General features: G+C 34.3%; 1 protein-coding gene across 1 annotated transcript in view; it reads right to left on the reverse strand.

Annotated features, from left to right (window-relative positions):
* LOC111507516 (uncharacterized) overlaps positions 1 to 17,151 on the reverse strand; it is a 74,118-nt gene that overhangs the window by 15,386 nt on the left and 41,581 nt on the right.

Raw genomic sequence — 17,151 nt, forward strand, 5'->3', positions numbered from 1 at the left:
AAATAAGTACGAATACTACGCATTTATGGTTTACAGCGCTGTTTCAACCCGCCATAGGTATCATCAGTTTTGCTGGGCTGAACCACAAATGCATTGCTGGAATCAACTGTCCCCAAAAGACAAGCGTGTGTAAGTGAGGACGATGACATTTTTCCTTACGAAGACGCCATCTATGGGATCGACAGAGCTGTCAATCTTCGAATACCAAAGATAAACCAAATACCAAAGATAAGTCAGTTGCAAAACCAAGCTTCGACATCGACCGCCGACGAAATACGCCCTCTTTCTTTCACTGGAAGGCAACTAGTTGAAAACCAGAGCTTGGAGGCGTCTCAAATCAGCTAGTCTGGTGGTGAATTATAAATGCCTGAGCTCTGGGTTTCTACTAATTGCCTTGCAGTGAAAGACAGAGGACGAATCTTGTCGACAGTCGAGTCGAAGCGTGAATTTGCCAACTACTGCCAAATTCGCCCACCTTTCAAATGACTGATAACAACAATGAATAGGGGAAGATTGTAAACTAATATCTACACTGAAATATAAATTTGAAATTCATTATCAGGAAGGTTGTCCTCAATCCGGACCTGTCGGGTGTTATAGTAATTCTCTAGATTCTAGACGGTTTGGTTTCAGTCGCTGAGTTAGATTTAACTAAAGAATCTGGAATTCATTGTTGGGATGTTGTTATAATTCATTTTAACCAATTTCGTTGAAGTCTTGAGTAACAGTTGATTTTTTCAAAGACGACTTAAACAGTTCTAAATGTCTTCTGTTGATGATCAAATACGATCGAGAGATTTAATTGCTTTCTTGTTCATTATGTTTATTATCCCCTTTCTACTCAAACTCAACTTAACTGCACAGTATTATGCTGTAGCATAATACTGCACAGTATTATGCTACAGCATAATACTGTGCAGTTAAGATCAAACGGAAAAAATCAATGAGCTGCCTTGTTAAATAGATGAACAAATTAAAGCAAACTCAATTTTTCTCAACGTTAGGTATATCGTAGATTAGATCAAACATTCGAAAATGTGGACAACGTATATCTTTAGTACAGAGGACAATGTACCAACGAAAACTATATTATGAATTGAGAATCAACTATTTTTATCGTAGCTCTGAAAGTTTCCGAAATATTTTAATATTTGAATCTCGGACCACTTCTATTATTATTTATTAATGACTTCAGTATGTCGATTGTAATAAGTTATTTTTTGCAGATGATTTAATAATATATTAACGTGTCAAAACTATCGAATATTGTAATACATTGCAACGACAGTTAGAAAACGTACATACTTGGTATGAAGTTAACAAATTCAATGCATCCAAATGTAAAGTAGTGTCTTATAGGGAAAAAATGTCAATCATCCAGTATAATTATCGAGATGATTCCATTTTACTGTCACGTTGTAACTCAATTAAAGATCTTGGTGTATATTCTGATCAAAATTTCTATTTTCCAACCACATTAGATCGAGAGTAAGTGGAGCATTGAGTGTTTATGGGTTTATAGTTCGCAATTATAGATAGTTTTCAAACATATCTGCTGTAATTAATCTACATGTAGCCTACGTAAGGTCAAAATTAGAATATAGCTCTGTTTCTATGGTCTCCATTCTACTAATGCTATACATTCATTGAAAAAGTTCAACGTCGTTCCTTAAAGTTTATTTACTTCAAATCTCATGGTGTCTATCCCGATAGAGGTATTCCATATGAATCTCTTACCATAAAATTCAATATTGAAACTCTTGAATTACGCAGAAAACTTGCTGAAATAATTTTTCTATATAAATTACTGCAACACAATGTGGATGCTGTGGAGATGTTGTCTCTCATACATTTCTGTGTGCCTCATTTTAGAACTAACAGTACAAAAACTTTTTACAGCCAACTGGCCAGAACCTATTTTTACCTTAAGTCACCTTTCATTAGCATTTGCAATAATTTCAGTTTTTCATGGAGAATTTTTAATTTCCTGATATAATTTTTCATTTTATTTTATTATATTATATTTTTGTTATTCATTTTTTCAACTGGTAACTTTGTAGTTATGAGCACCTAGCACCTATATTACTTTTTTAACATACTTTTTTAACTCTGTAAAGGGTTTTCAACTGTTGGATGATGAAGCCTATTATTATTATAAACAGATGGTATTTTTTGTGAAGAATATCAACTTCGAATTGAAAAAATGCTACGCACTTTCAAAAACTACAGACAGAGCTGGAAAACCTTGTATTGACAATACCTCAAGTCGAGGAAGCCGTTTAATGAAATAGAAGGGGTTCCAAAAACTAGTTCTAGTAATCTAAACGTCTGACATCATATTGAACTATATAACCAAACCGTTATTTTAACACCTCAACACGTGTTTCTATCACCAAGTGATCATCTCCAACAGGAAGATCAAACTGGAAAAAGGAGATTGATCTCCCTCATGAAGATGATCACTTGGTGATCGAAACACGTCTCGAGGTGTTAAAATAACGGTTTGGTGTTGGGAAAAAATTCCAGTAATATTCATCACAATGACATAATATTGTTTTAAAAATCTTGTTGAATCCAAGTTCAAAGAGTACAAATACTGCATCTCTTGATTAACCGATGCAGATCAACTTCTGCCAGTATGTTACCTCCAGAGACTAGCAGCATATCCACAGCTTTGACTTTGATTCTCCTTACCGAATGAAGCTAAATTTTCACGAAATGTTTTTGTGAACTTTCGAAATGATTATTGTTGGTGTGAGGAAAATCCACATGCTATTGTAAAGCAGTTTTCTGTTAAAGTCTAGGCCGGTATTACAGCAATAATTTGATTGGATCATATTTTTACGTGATAGTCGAAACGATATTCCACTAATATTAAGAAATTAAATGTGGCCAATACATGATGGTACACCAGATATAAATAGTTTAGATGTCTTTTTATATCATCTCAAGTCCCGGGTGTATACAAAACAAGTGCGTGACGAATACGTCTATATGGATCACTATAAAAATTTATATAAAATTAGTTTGAAGACAAGCTCCAGATGAAGCAATTTTTTGAGCTAATACTCCAAATATCTCTTAAACAGTATGTAACATCGAAAACACACAAAAGACAAGAATGAGCAATCTGTTTTTATAGGAAAAAGAGTCAGTGACGACGTTGGAAGGATCATGACCCTATATAAAGTTACAAATTTTTCAAACCCGTTTCATGGATAGTGATAACAAAAGTATTAATTTCAAATTCGATATTTTAGAAAAATATGAGGCGTATAATAAAATTCAAAAAAATAATAGTAGCATCATCCATAGAATCACCCCTCTCAATATTTACATGAAAGTCAACATAATTTTCTTGAAAAGTAGGTTTTCATTTCAGAAAATATGAAATGATCAGGTAGGAATGGCATGAAAAAAAAAATTGATTTTATAAAATTCATCTGAGCTTCTCATACAACCTGACAATTTTCGAATTGGATACATGTATGTTACTAAACTTCAACTTCTCTCAATGAAATGAAAATTTGTTTTCATATCCAAGACAATGTAAAATAAGCTTTCAATTAGCGGATTCACATTTTCCTTTTTTTTGTCTTTTTTAGGTACACATATACATAGTTCAGACATGTAACAATTATTATCGCTAAGTCATAATCCTGGCTTCTTCAAATTTTAAAATAAAACTTGAGCTGGGAAATATTATAGGACGATTAGCATTCTATACCTGAAAACTATTTTTTATTCTCAAAATAGTGTTTTGCAAAATGATTAATAACACGTTGTCCGCTACCTACTACCTGTTTCTACCGCACAAAACCGCAACACCTGCATATTTGAGTCTAAATTGTATATCTACCTACTAGTTTTGAATATTCAGACCGATTTCAACGATAAAACTTTTTGTTATATCCTAGAATTTGGAAAAATTACACAACACAACAAAGTTTTTGTTTCGGGGTTGAAATTAGATGATTTTAATGTATTTCCACGTGTTAAAACCGAAAGTGACCATAAAAATTATATATTAGCTCTTGTTTTCAAGATATAGTATCATTATATTATATATATGTATATTGAGTTTTCAACAAATGAAATATTTCATCACCAACAGTTGGTACACATGTTTGTTTACATAACACCCCTCTCATCAGCTGTTCTTAAGTAGTAAACATAACCTATGTGAGTTTGTCAATTATACGCACGTGGTTGCTATTGAAATTATCGTGTGAAGTTGATTTTTAAATTAATTTAAGTGCTGATCTGAAATGCCTCGAAAGTGTGTGAATTCTGTCGATAGCTTTTGCTATATATGTGGTGAAATAACATTTAAGGCTCAGAAACGTAAAATGACACCTATCGTTAAGACAGCCTATGAACATTATTTTGGTGTGAAAGTTGGGGACCAAGATAAATCATGGGCTCCTCATATATGTTGTAATTCTTGTTCCGTCATATTGCGAGAGTGGCTGAAAAATAAAAACCGGGCAATGGCTTTTGCAGTACCTATGGTTTGGCGTGAGCCTATCAATCATACAGACGACTGTTATTTCTGCTTAACTCCTCCCATTAAGCAAGGTTTATCTATGAAGAAAAGAGGAACGGTTAAATACCCTAATCTCCCATCTGCTCTTCGGCCTGTACCACACTCAGACAATTTGCCAGTCCCTTCTCCACCCCAAAACTATGAAATTTTAGAGGAAGGTGATGAAGACTGTTTAGAAGGAGCAACCCATCCTTCTACATCCTAGGTCTAGTGATCCGCACAGAATTAGTCAAGCAGAGTACAGTGACCTTATAAGAGATCTTCACTTGTCTAAGGAAAAGGCTGAGCTGTTAGGGTCAAGACTACAACAGTGAAATCTTCTAAAACATGATGTGAAAATATCTCAGTACAGACAGCGTCAAAAAAGATTTGCTTCCTTTTTTTGAGAAAAAAGAAAACCTCGTAGTTTGTTCTGATGTTAATGGTTTGATGGACTGCTTGAATTTGGATCACACTCCATCTGAATGGAGACTGTTTATAGACTCTTCAAAACTAAGCTTAAAAGCTGTACTTCTGCATAATGGAAATCAGCTACCCTCTATTCCTATAGGTCATGCAGTTCACATGAAGGAAACGTATATAAATATGAAAACACTTCTCCAATCAATCAAATATGAACAACACAAGTGGCACATCTGTGGTGATCTGAAAGTCATTGCTATACTCCTAGGAATGCAATTAGGGTTCACCAAGTACTGTTGTTTTTTGTGTCTGTGGGACAGTCGGGATAGAAAATCTCACTATAAAAAAATGAACTGGCCTACACGAGACCTAAACCCTGATGAGAAAAATGTAGTTTACGAGCCTCTTGTAGATCCTAAGGATGTTCTCCTTCCCCCATTACATATTAAGTTGGGACTAATGAAAAACTTTGTGAAGGCCATGGACCAGGAAGGACAAGCTTTTAAGTACTTGAGAGCAAAGTTTCCCAGGTTGAGTGATGCTAAAGTCAAGGAAGGCATCTTTATTGGGCCTCAAATCCGTGAAATCGTAAATGATCCTGCTTTTGACATGATTTTAACAGGAAATGAAAAAAGAGCCTGGGAAGCCTTTAAGGGGGTTGTACATGGGTTTTTAGGTAAAAAAAGAGATGATAACTTCACAGCATTGGTTAAAGAGCTTCTTCAAGCTTACCACCAACTTGAATGCAACATGTCCTTAAAAATTCATTTTCTTCACTCTCATCTTAATTTCTTCCCACAAAACTGTGGAGCTGTGAGTGACGAACATGGAGAAAGATTCCATCAAGACATTGCCTTAATGGAACAGAGATATCAGGGCCGTTGGAATGAAGCAATGCTTGCAGACTACTGCTGGTCTGTGTGTAGGGATGCTCCAGAAGTGTTTTATAAAAGACAAGCTAAACGACAGCGATCTTACAATGAATCGGATGGACTTAATTGAAATTTGGTGGTACAAACTTCTTTTATTTGTCAAAACACTAAGAATAATGTTTTTTTTATTAATTTTGTACTTAAAATATTCTAAAAGAAACATAACAATATTATTTTATGTACTTTCACTTTTCACGTATAGTATAACTACTCTTTAAGATCAAGTACTGTGTATCTCAAAAACCAGAGCTAATAAAAATTTTTCATTGTTATTTTCATTTTCATCACCCCAAAATTAGTAGAAATTGACTAATTTAGTGTAGGAAACATTCAAAAAATATTTTTTTGTTGTGTTGTGTTATTGTTATCATTTTTTTTCTGTTTCTTTTTCTACTCTCTATGATCTATTGATGATGTACGACAGATTACTCAACAGAAAAAAGTTCCCATGTATTTGCCTCATTTTGATAAAACAATCCGTTTTATTAACTACAAATATATTTAGCCAAAGTCTCTTACCACAATATTACATGGGCTGAAAAGTTCATAGGCTAACACACACATGACACCACTAGTATTAAATCCATATGATTTTTAGTTAATCCTAACCATCAAAAAAAACACGTGTACAAATTTCATAGCTATCGGACTATTAGTTTGTATAATACAACATTTTGAGTGATGCAATTTCTGTTAGTTGGAAGAAAATGGATGAAAAGGATTTTTGTGTATTGATAAAGAATTACTTCTTGGCGAAATGTTGTTAAAGCCAAGGCTTGGGCTTGATAAACATTTTTTAAAGTACAAAACACTAGCACTACAGGACAATCCTTAAGGCGCTCTTTGAGCGGTGACTGTGCGAAAGTAGCTATTCACGTTGGATATGAATCGCTGGAGATTAAATCCACTTGGGAAAACGTTCTCAGGAAGTTTGTTCCACACAAAGGCAGTTCTCCAGATGAAAGAGTTCTTGAACAGTAAAGTTCTAGGTGTACTGAGTTGAACCTCAAAACGATGAGCAGCCACAGTCCGTCGTGTATTTCTGATATTTACCGCTCTTGGTGGAATCAAATGTGCCAGGTCACTATTTTCGATGCTCCAGGCTATCAAGGTTGCACGTGATGTTCACGTCTCCAATCTGGCGGATGGCACTTTAATTAATACAGTTTATTGAATGATTTTTACTACAAAGGGTTTCACAAAAACCGCAACACGTGTTTCGTTATACAGTAGCTTTCTCAAGCATAAACTGTTTATGCTTGAGAAAGCTTTTGTATAGCGAAACACATGTCGCGGTTTTTGTAAAACTATAGTGAAAATCATACAATAAACTGTATTAGTTATTAGTTATAATATGGATTTTCATCGAGTATCGGCCAGTTCTATTCAATCATTCAAGGATGACACTTTTTTGGATGGATCCAGGGTATGTTTGGGGGCAGAGCTCCATACATGAGAACAATACTCCAAAGAATGTCTGATCTGAGCTTTATAAAGCATCAAAAGTTGCTGAGGTGTGTATAGTTTTCTGATTCGGAACAGTGTTCTAACCTTTTGAGAAGCAGCCTTTGCAATTCCAGCGACATGATTGTGCCAAGACATACTGGTGTCCATTTTGACCCTCAACAAACTTATCGAAGCAGAAAGCGGAATTGTCTGACCTGGCATTATTATATCCGGTTCGGAGACACTTATCTTCTTGGAAAAAAGCGATGCCTGGGTTTTTGTGGCATTGATTTGAACCTGGTTACTTCCACACCAATTCGAAATAACTTCTAGATCCTCATTAAGATATGCAACCTCTCAATGCCAGTGAAGATCCATGGTTTTTTCCAATAAGTCGTTTATATATAATAAAAAGAGGGTTGGAGACAATATGGATCCCTGGTGAACACCAGGCATCAGAAATATCAAGCGCAACAGGTCTTGATTCTCCATGTTTCTCGATTGCGTTATTCCAAATATGGGTGACATACGATACAAGGTCGCCTGTTTATCTTTGTTTCCGGTCTCTGCACAAATAAAATCAGCCGTTGAGAAATGGTTTACTAAGTAAGGTAGTATTTTACAGTTTGCCCACTATTTAGGAAAATTGATCCCTCACTGGTATTACTATTTTTTATCCTACATCAAAGGAAAAACTATCACATCGAATATATTGGCTACATTGTCCAAAAATATTTTCGTAATATCAAACTTTTTTCTCAACAAATCCTATAATCTAACATCCTAGAAAAAAAAGATAGCAAAACGGTTGGCGTTTGATATGTTCATATGCGTATATTATTGAAGGTTGGAAATATATGGAAAATCCAACTGTGGGGTTGACATAAAACTTGAACCTTGCTTTTTCATAAGCAAAACAAGGATTTTCATCACGAATGATTCGTTTTTAGACATCTAGTAGTGTCAAAAACTCGTTCCCATTCAAAATGAGAACGAAACACCCTCCTATTATACTTTTACTAGATCTCCAATAGTTCACGAATGGAGTGAAACAGGAAAATTATATCTTCCTCATAAACACTGAAGGTAACCCATAGAAGAATAGTAAAGAATAAAATAATTTCATAAGGAAATACTGGAAATAGTATACATGTCAATACATATTGCAAATTAATATAGTATCAACTAATCTCGTTTTCTGTAAAAAAAAGTTTATCCATGTTAAAAAACGTTGAAAATATATACAGGGTGTTTATTGAACATACGGCAAAAAATTAAGGGACTATTCCTTGGACTATTCTGAGGATATTTTGTCCTTTGATGATTTTTGATAAGGCGCTTTGTTTTGAAGATAAAGGGCGAAACAGAATTTCAACAATAACAATTTTGATGATTTTAAAATTATGAACGTAGCCGAAATAAAAGTATAACGTACTATACACTGGACCTACCAAGTAAGTAAAAATCTAACAATTCCACTGGAACCTATCAGCAACATTCCGATTACTACAAACGGCTGCAGACATTCAATTTGAAAAGTATGTCTCGTAAGTGATCCTGGTGTTTTTGAAAGAGTTCGGGAGTCGATGAGAAGAAGATTGGATTCTTTTATCCGAGCGGGGGTAGTCATTTTCAAGCCCAAGGAATAGTCCCATAAATTTTTGCCGCATGTTCAATGAACAACCTGTATAACAGACAACATAGGTACCAAAACAAACGAAAATAGAGACTAACTACATGAAACACATACAAACACAGACACATTAAAAATGAATACGCCATCAAAGGAGACAACTGATTAGAATTAGATTAGATCAGAATAGATTTTGTTTAATTTATAAACGATAGAAAGATATCTCAGTACACATGATGGTGGAAACTTATTTATAATAAACTGTTGAGGAATCCGATTTAACGAATTAAAATAAGCACTGTTCAGTCCCTCCATGTATCTTCTAGTGTTCACTTTTTGTTTGAAAATTGATTTTATATTTTCACTGGCTGATTTCTTTTTGTGAATACTCAGAAATCACTTTGTATCGTATACATAATAGAACATTATTGTAATCGTCTCTTGAAGATAATTCTGGGATGACTAACATGTTGAATAAAGCAAAGAAATGTCCTATTCTTCAGAATAGATTAGATTTATTAGGAGATAACTCAAGAAATCACAGGCTTCAAACATATGTCATAAATATTTATAAAAAAAATTATTAAAAAATATCGATCATCGAAAAAAAAAAAAAAAAAATATATATATATATATATATATATATATATATATATATATATAAAATAAATAGATAAGTACTTTTTGATCATTCCCATATTGATTTCAATTTAAGAGCCACCGGTAGACAGCTGATTTAGCCTATTGGGCATCGTCAGTACCGTGCAGGCGGTCCTCGATTGAAGACAAAATGAGAAAAACCAAGAAAGTACTTGATAAAAATAGCTGCGTAAACGCAAGAGAAACATAAGTGGAACCACCTATTGGTGTAACTCCCAAATCAACTTGCCAAGCAGCTATTTTTATCAAGTACTTTCTTGGTTTCTCATTTTGTCTTCAATCGAGGACCGCCTGCCCGGTACTGACGATGCCCAATAGGCTGAAACAGCTGTCTACCGGTGGCTCTTGAATTGAAATCAATATGGGAATGATCAAAAAGTACTTATCTATTTATTTTTTGTTTTTCATGGAATTATTTTCCAGCAGCTTGACTGCATTAACCTTTCTAGACCAAGAGGAAGATCAAAGTTTGATCTTGGTGATCGAAACACGTGTCAAGGTGTTAAAATAACCGTTATTTTTGGACCGGATATATGACAGATGCCATTCAAACTCATTCGTGATGTCCATTTGATATTCTCCAGGCAATTACTTTTTTTAATCAGATATTTGTTAATCATACTATTCATTTTTTGCATTTTTTCGGAGAGAATGGCCTTTTCAATGATTTACGACATCGTCTACGCTCACTTTAATTCCTACTGGTAATAACCATACCGAATAATATACTAGTTCTGTCTAACAAGTTTCAGCTTAATAAACTATTCATCTATCAAACAAACCTATTTAATATTCATGGGATGTAAATAATTCAAATAATATATTGTTGCTATGATTCATGCAGTTCAACTGTTGGGTCATTACTTGCTACAAGACGTTATTTATATAGACCCATTCTCTACCAGAGTTTCCAGTACTACTGACTAATTTATTTATGCGGCGCAATTTAATTCAACCACGAAAAGAGCGGTATATGTTATTACTGTTTATTATTACTTTTTGTATTAATGTTTATTTATATTCGTTGGTATGAGAAAAACAAAATGAATAAATAATTTTTTGATATTCTAAAATCAACTCATTTCTTCGAGCCGAATATAAAGAAATCTCATTTATTTTGGGTGAGATTTTTGCTTAACAAATGGTCTTTCGCTGCCAACACGACGTTGAAAAAAGCTCAGGGAAAAGTCTGGAGGTCAGAAAATAGCTCCTCATGTTAGGTCTTGTACGGTGCTATCAGTTCCGTTAAACTAAATTGCCAAAGACAATTTTGAAACTATCAACATGTCTATTCCGGTACCTACGAATTCTATAGGCTCCAAAAATAACTAAAGCCAAAACAAAAAACATTGAATCAACACGTCAGCAAGCGGAATCTCAATTTGCCCCTGAAAAGAAGGGAGTGGAAAGCATACTCGACATCACGAATCATCATTTCAGATCAAATATTTCGGAAAGTAATTATGAAACTCATGTATAATATAATGTTTTTGGCGATTATATAGTTAGTAATAATGTTGACATTGTTGCCTTGAGTGAAACTTACCACTGGAGTGGCAGTGATAAGGTTGAAAATATGCTTGAAAGATATTCCCCTTGAAAAAAATCGACTGGACTAAGCGACATTTTTTCTGAATGTCAACTATGAGAAATCGATTTTATTTCATTTCCATTGACTCAAGCATCAAAAAATTATTTATTGATTCTGTAATGATGGTAGAATTGTAATAGTGAAGAAAAAAGTATTAAAAATCATGAAATTATGAATCAACAAAAATTAATTGGCACTCCGGGGCGACTTCGTTGACTCCAGAGGCGCATTTGCTTTCTTAGCTGCAGGAAAACCCGCCAATGTCCTCTCTTTCATAAAAAAAATGAAGGGTGTCCCCAGAGGCTCCAATAAATTTAAAACTTCGCCAGTGACACTTAGTGACACGACTATCGTCAAACTTAAACCAGTCCGTTTCGTCTTTGACCAATGCGTAATAATTAATAGATTCAACGCCAGAACTACGATGAACAATGACTATATATATTATAATAGTGGTCTGCTAGATGGAAGTATTCATATATTTCGAACCTTCGTAAGAGTTTATTGCTTCCGTCAGATTGAAGATCATCAGTGTTATTATTAGCTTGACTGGTACCTCAGCTATACTTGTTTTTTATGATAGTCAGTTAGTTTTGCGGATGTTTGGCAATACAGTTGATCACAATCCGTTGAGAGTTCCATTTTCAGATGATATAACAATAAGCTGGTAATAACTGACTGGTTATCAGCCCTACTAGGAAACGTTAGTTGAAGTTCCAGAAAATCACAGACGTCTTTGCTACCTCTTGAACATTACTACAAAGTAAACAAGTGAGGATTTTTTCAACAAATAGCTAAGAACACAAGACGAGATAGACTGTATGGAATCATTCAATCTAGAGCCGTCAGTAGTAAAGATTCTGCTATTTTTTTTGCTCACGAAGAGTGTTCAACAAGAACCCCAAGAATTCGGAACAATCCCCTTGTTGTCCTAACAAGTATCTAGTGGACTTCAAAGACTCCAGGAAATCGGTTGGTGGAGAAAATGATACATTCCTACGAAACTGCAACTGCATGAACAATTGTTTGAGTATCGTGAATAAGTAGGAAACATTCTTGTTCTCCTTCATCGTTAAAACCTCGTTCTTGAAATTCTTCGTCACGAACAACACTTGTAAAAGGCTATTCATGTAGCAAGTGTTTCCTAAATTATCTAATCCAATTTTCTTCGCAAGATTTTCAGAACAACTGTCTACTGATTCGTAAGGAAAAACATGTTTCACAGAATCTGCATCAGAACCATTTCTAAAGCTGCAATGTATCCTTCCAAGTGATGAAAGGTTTCGTAGAGGGAATTTATATTGAAACATTCATTATTGATATTTAAATTTTTGATATTTAATAATGATAGTCATTGCAATAACTAGCTGATTCTTGAGTTTAGTATATTAAAGCCACATTGAAATAAATTAATGGATGTAGCCGTTACTTAGGAGATCATAATGAAAAGAGAAATGAAAATTTCTATGTTTTTTACCACTTTTATTTTTTAACTAACGTTACTGCAGTTTCGTCCTATATGGACAATCTCTAACTTATACAATGAATTTATTGTATAAAAAATATAGAAATTTTCATTTCTCTTTTCACCACATTGAAATGTTTTCATGTATATTTTAATTACATATTTTTCCTAAATATTTCAGTACCCAACAATCATCACAGGGGTCACAAAATATTATTATTGATGTTTTTGGCTTTCTACTTCTCTATCTTGATACAAAAAAAGAAGATGGGGGAATCTTCCAAAGAAAGGTAGTAATCAATTTGAAAATAAGTAACTCTCTCTATACATGGATGTGTAGATTATGCAAAGAAGTAACTTTCAGACACAAACTGAAAGAAAGTCCTCCTGAAACAGCTACTTTCGTATAAACTTTGAATTACACGAAAAAAAAAATTATTTCGAAACAAATACTTCTATATGAACACCGAATTATACAGAAGATACTTTTCTCTACTCAGTTTGTATTTCAAACATTCGTTGTGAAATAAAATCAGATATCATTCACATAAGTTCTACTTTGAATGAATGGTAACAAATTGCACTTACATGGAAAACTGTCACCCTCACTTGTGTACATCAATGTTTCTCCTTAAGACACTTGCCCCAAGGCTCTTCAGTACCAAATTGGATAACATTATAGAAAATACACACAATTCATTCATGAATTACGATTTATAATGTCACGGAATAAGCTTGATCTGCTTATGTCACCGATGACATCGTAATGACATTCATTCACCTATTTGATTTATTCCCAGCCAAGAGGAATCTTATTTGAATTTAAGGGGTTATATTCATTATTATTGATGTTTCACATCTACCAGGTGTCCTGTGACGGCTCCCAATTTTTTATTCATAAGAATATCGTTATACAAATAATTAACCAAAGTTTCAGCCTAATCAACTGAACAGTACTTTCATCTCGACTTTCACAGCATTTTTTTCAACAACTGGAAATAAACTTTTACAGTATTTGATTTAATGATAGCACATATTCTACATTTTTTAAGTTGTCTTTCGATATCTTTAAAAATATGAGGTCAGTAAACATAACGACAGGCAAGCAGTTTCATTTTGGTGATTTCAAGGTGAATTTCGTTAAATTCTTCGAGTATTCTGAAACGTAAGCTCACTGGAAATTTGGTAATTGAAACAATTTATTTACAAGGACATTGCTCAGATAATTCAAAAATTCTGAAATTGTTGGGTTATCTTTTTGGAATATAGTAGCGCTTCGAAACAAAATTAGGTACAAATTCGTATCTTTATAAAAACAAAACACAAGCACAACAGGAAAATCCTTAAGGTGCTCTCAGAGCGGTTCCTGTGCGAAAGTAGCGATTCACATTGGATTTGAATCGCTGGAGATTAAAGCCATTTGAAAAAACGTTCTCAGGAAGTTTATTCCACATAAAAGCAGTTCTCCAGATGAAAGAATGATTCTCAAAAGGATGGGGAGTCACAGTCCGTCGCGTATTTCTGATATGTACCGCTCTTTGTGGAATCAAATGTGCCAAGTCACTTGAACACTTCCCGTGAAAGAAGAGAGACAACTCTCCAACTTTTCTTCGATGTTCCAGGCTATCAAGGTTGCCCGTGATGTTCGCGTCTTCAATCAGGCGGATGGCTCCTTTCTGGATGGAATCCAGCAACTTCAGGGTATGTTTGGAGGCAGAGCTCCATACTCCAAGGAAGATCTGATCTGAGCTTTATAAAGCATCAAAAGTTGCTGAGGTGTGTACAGTTTTCTGGTTCGGAACAGTGTTTCAAGCTTTTGAGAAGCAGCCTTTGCAATTCCTGTGACATGATTGTGCCAAAACATACTGGTGTCCATTTTAACCCCCAACAAACTTATCGAAGCAGAAAGCGGAATTGTCTGACCTGACATTATTATATCCGGTTCGGAGACATTTATCTTCTTGGAGAAAACCGATGCCTGGGTTTTTGTGGCATTGAATTGAACCTGGTTACTTTCACCCCAAGTCGAAGTCACTTCTAGATCCTCATTGAGATATGCAACCTCCTGCTGCTTACGCGATGTCCTGGAATCCAAATGGAATGACAAGACAAGTGTGCGCTGTCATCAGCAAAACAATGTATCGGATTCTTTTTTCCAATGAGTCGTTGATATAAAATAAAAACAGAATTGGAGACAATATGGATCTCTGGGAAACACCAGCGTTGATCGTGAAAGTATTCGAGACATATCCATCGACCGCCACTTGCAGAGAACGTTGTTTCAGAAAGCTGAAGAGTGATATACAAAAATGATTCGATAAGCTATAGCATCGAAGTTTGGCGAGCAAACCCTTATGCCACACACGGTCAACGGCTCTTAATTCTCAAAATATGATTCCAAATATGGGTGACATACGATAGAAGGTCGCCTGTTAATCTTTGTCTCTGAAAGCCATATTGATGATCGCTAAAGATGTTGAAGCCTTCCAAATAATTGAGGATATGGTAGTTTACGACTCTCATTATGATTTTTGATATCACTGATAGCAAAGCGACTTCAGCAGAGCCAGACGCCTGGTTGATATTGAGCTGCTTCAAAATTCGCCTAACTAAACGTTATCGAAAAGTAATTTCCGGCATGATTCTAGTGTTTTTCCCATGAAATCGACTGTGGAGTGGGACGCAAATTGAGCTTTTTCTATGGCTGTTGTTGCAATTGAATCATCCGCTTGTGTTAGTGGTGGAATTGTGGCTTTTGTAAAGTTCTGCTCAACAGCTTTAGCTACAGATCAGAAGGCTCTAGACCGGTTAGTAAACCTTCATTTTGGCACCCTGAAACTTGTCTCAAAACTTACTCATCGTAGGGTGTCCACGACTACAGATATTCCAAGATCAAAGGTCAATAAATTAATTTTTCACATATTTATTGCAAATATCTCGTTTCCTATGGGTTTTATGCTATTAGTATTCAATATAAATATTGTAGAGAACTAAATTCTGTACATTTGTATTTCGAACATTTTTTTATAACTTTAGGGCATAGCGCACAGTGTTCAACTATTTCGAATATCATTCGTGGTAGTCTCGATTAAAAACATGCCGTATAAAGTTTATAAATTAATGATAAATATATAATTCTAAATAATTATGGTTCAGACATTTGTGTTGTATTTGAAGAATATTCAGACTATAATAAAAACATAAAAGCAATGGAGCAGCGGAGAAGAACTGCTGCCCTTTCAAATATACAGCACGTGTGTTTCGGCGAAACCATGGTTATATCTATTACCCAAGAAACATTTCTATCAAATCGAAATAATGAAAAAAGCTAATGAATATGCTTATCGAAAAATTACAAGCTGTTATTATCACAACAAAACAGACCAGAGATGATGAGGCTGCTCTTATAATTGAAACAGCTATTGATGAATCTAAACGTCAAAAAACTGATTTTATAATAATAGAAGATATAGATTTACTCGTCATTTTAATTGGGCGTATCCCATATCATCATAAAGGAATTTTATTAAAAAAAATAAAAAAGTTTTGATAAATATCCTCGTTATAAAACGCATATATTGTTTCTTAACGCAATAAGTAGCTGTAGAAAAGGAAAAGACCATTTGTAAAAACACTCGGAAAACTCCCTAGAAACTGTCCGGTTCGATCATTATTTGAGAATGGAGTGCGAACCTTGTTGGCAATCTATGATGCTCCAAAATCTAAAAACTGTATCGATCGTCTTTGCTATGCACAGTTCATCAAGTTAACAAAAATGAATCAACCTGTGCAGTTATCAAATCTTCCACCAAAGAGTCTAGTTTCAACCGTGTTCATTATCAAGTTCAGACTTGGTTAGGAGATAATTTAGAACCCCAGAATTGAAGTTGGATAATGTGTGTTGAATTCCTGGAACCTATTATGAATCGATCCGCTCCGGAGGAATTGCTTAACACAATATTCTGCAACTGCAAGAATAGCTTGCGGCCAGTGTAATGGGCAAGCTTGTCGCTTCACCTCAGAGTGATATCAAGACGGTACCCAAAATCCTAGAAGAACTAGAGGCAAATGTCGTTGAAGACGAAGACACAGAGGAATTTAAAATTTAACACCGACTGGATGACGATGATGATGAAAAAGATAATTGAAATTAGAATTGTAGTTCTTATTATTATTCAATTTTTTAATTTCAACGTGCATAAGTATATGAAATGGAATTTTTCAATAAAACCATTACTCAAAAATTCAATTATTTTCTTTTTATTTATTCACGAAGTAATTATTACAAATAAGATTAGAATTAAAAAACAATTAAAGTATTTTCCTTAATAACTTTATAATTACAGAAGTAGGTGGGTGTTATTGAATTAATAGAGACTGCATTATTGAAAAAATCATCAATTATAACGTAATGCAAATCATTCGGAATTACAGATTTATCAATAATTTATAAGCTTCATACGGCGTGATTTTAAT

The sequence above is a fragment of the Leptinotarsa decemlineata genome, unplaced genomic scaffold (assembly GCF_025532065.1).
Source record: "Leptinotarsa decemlineata unplaced genomic scaffold, Ldec_3_MD MMD2_tig00004307_RagTag_RagTag, whole genome shotgun sequence".
Lineage (NCBI taxonomy): Eukaryota > Metazoa > Arthropoda > Insecta > Coleoptera > Chrysomelidae > Leptinotarsa > Leptinotarsa decemlineata.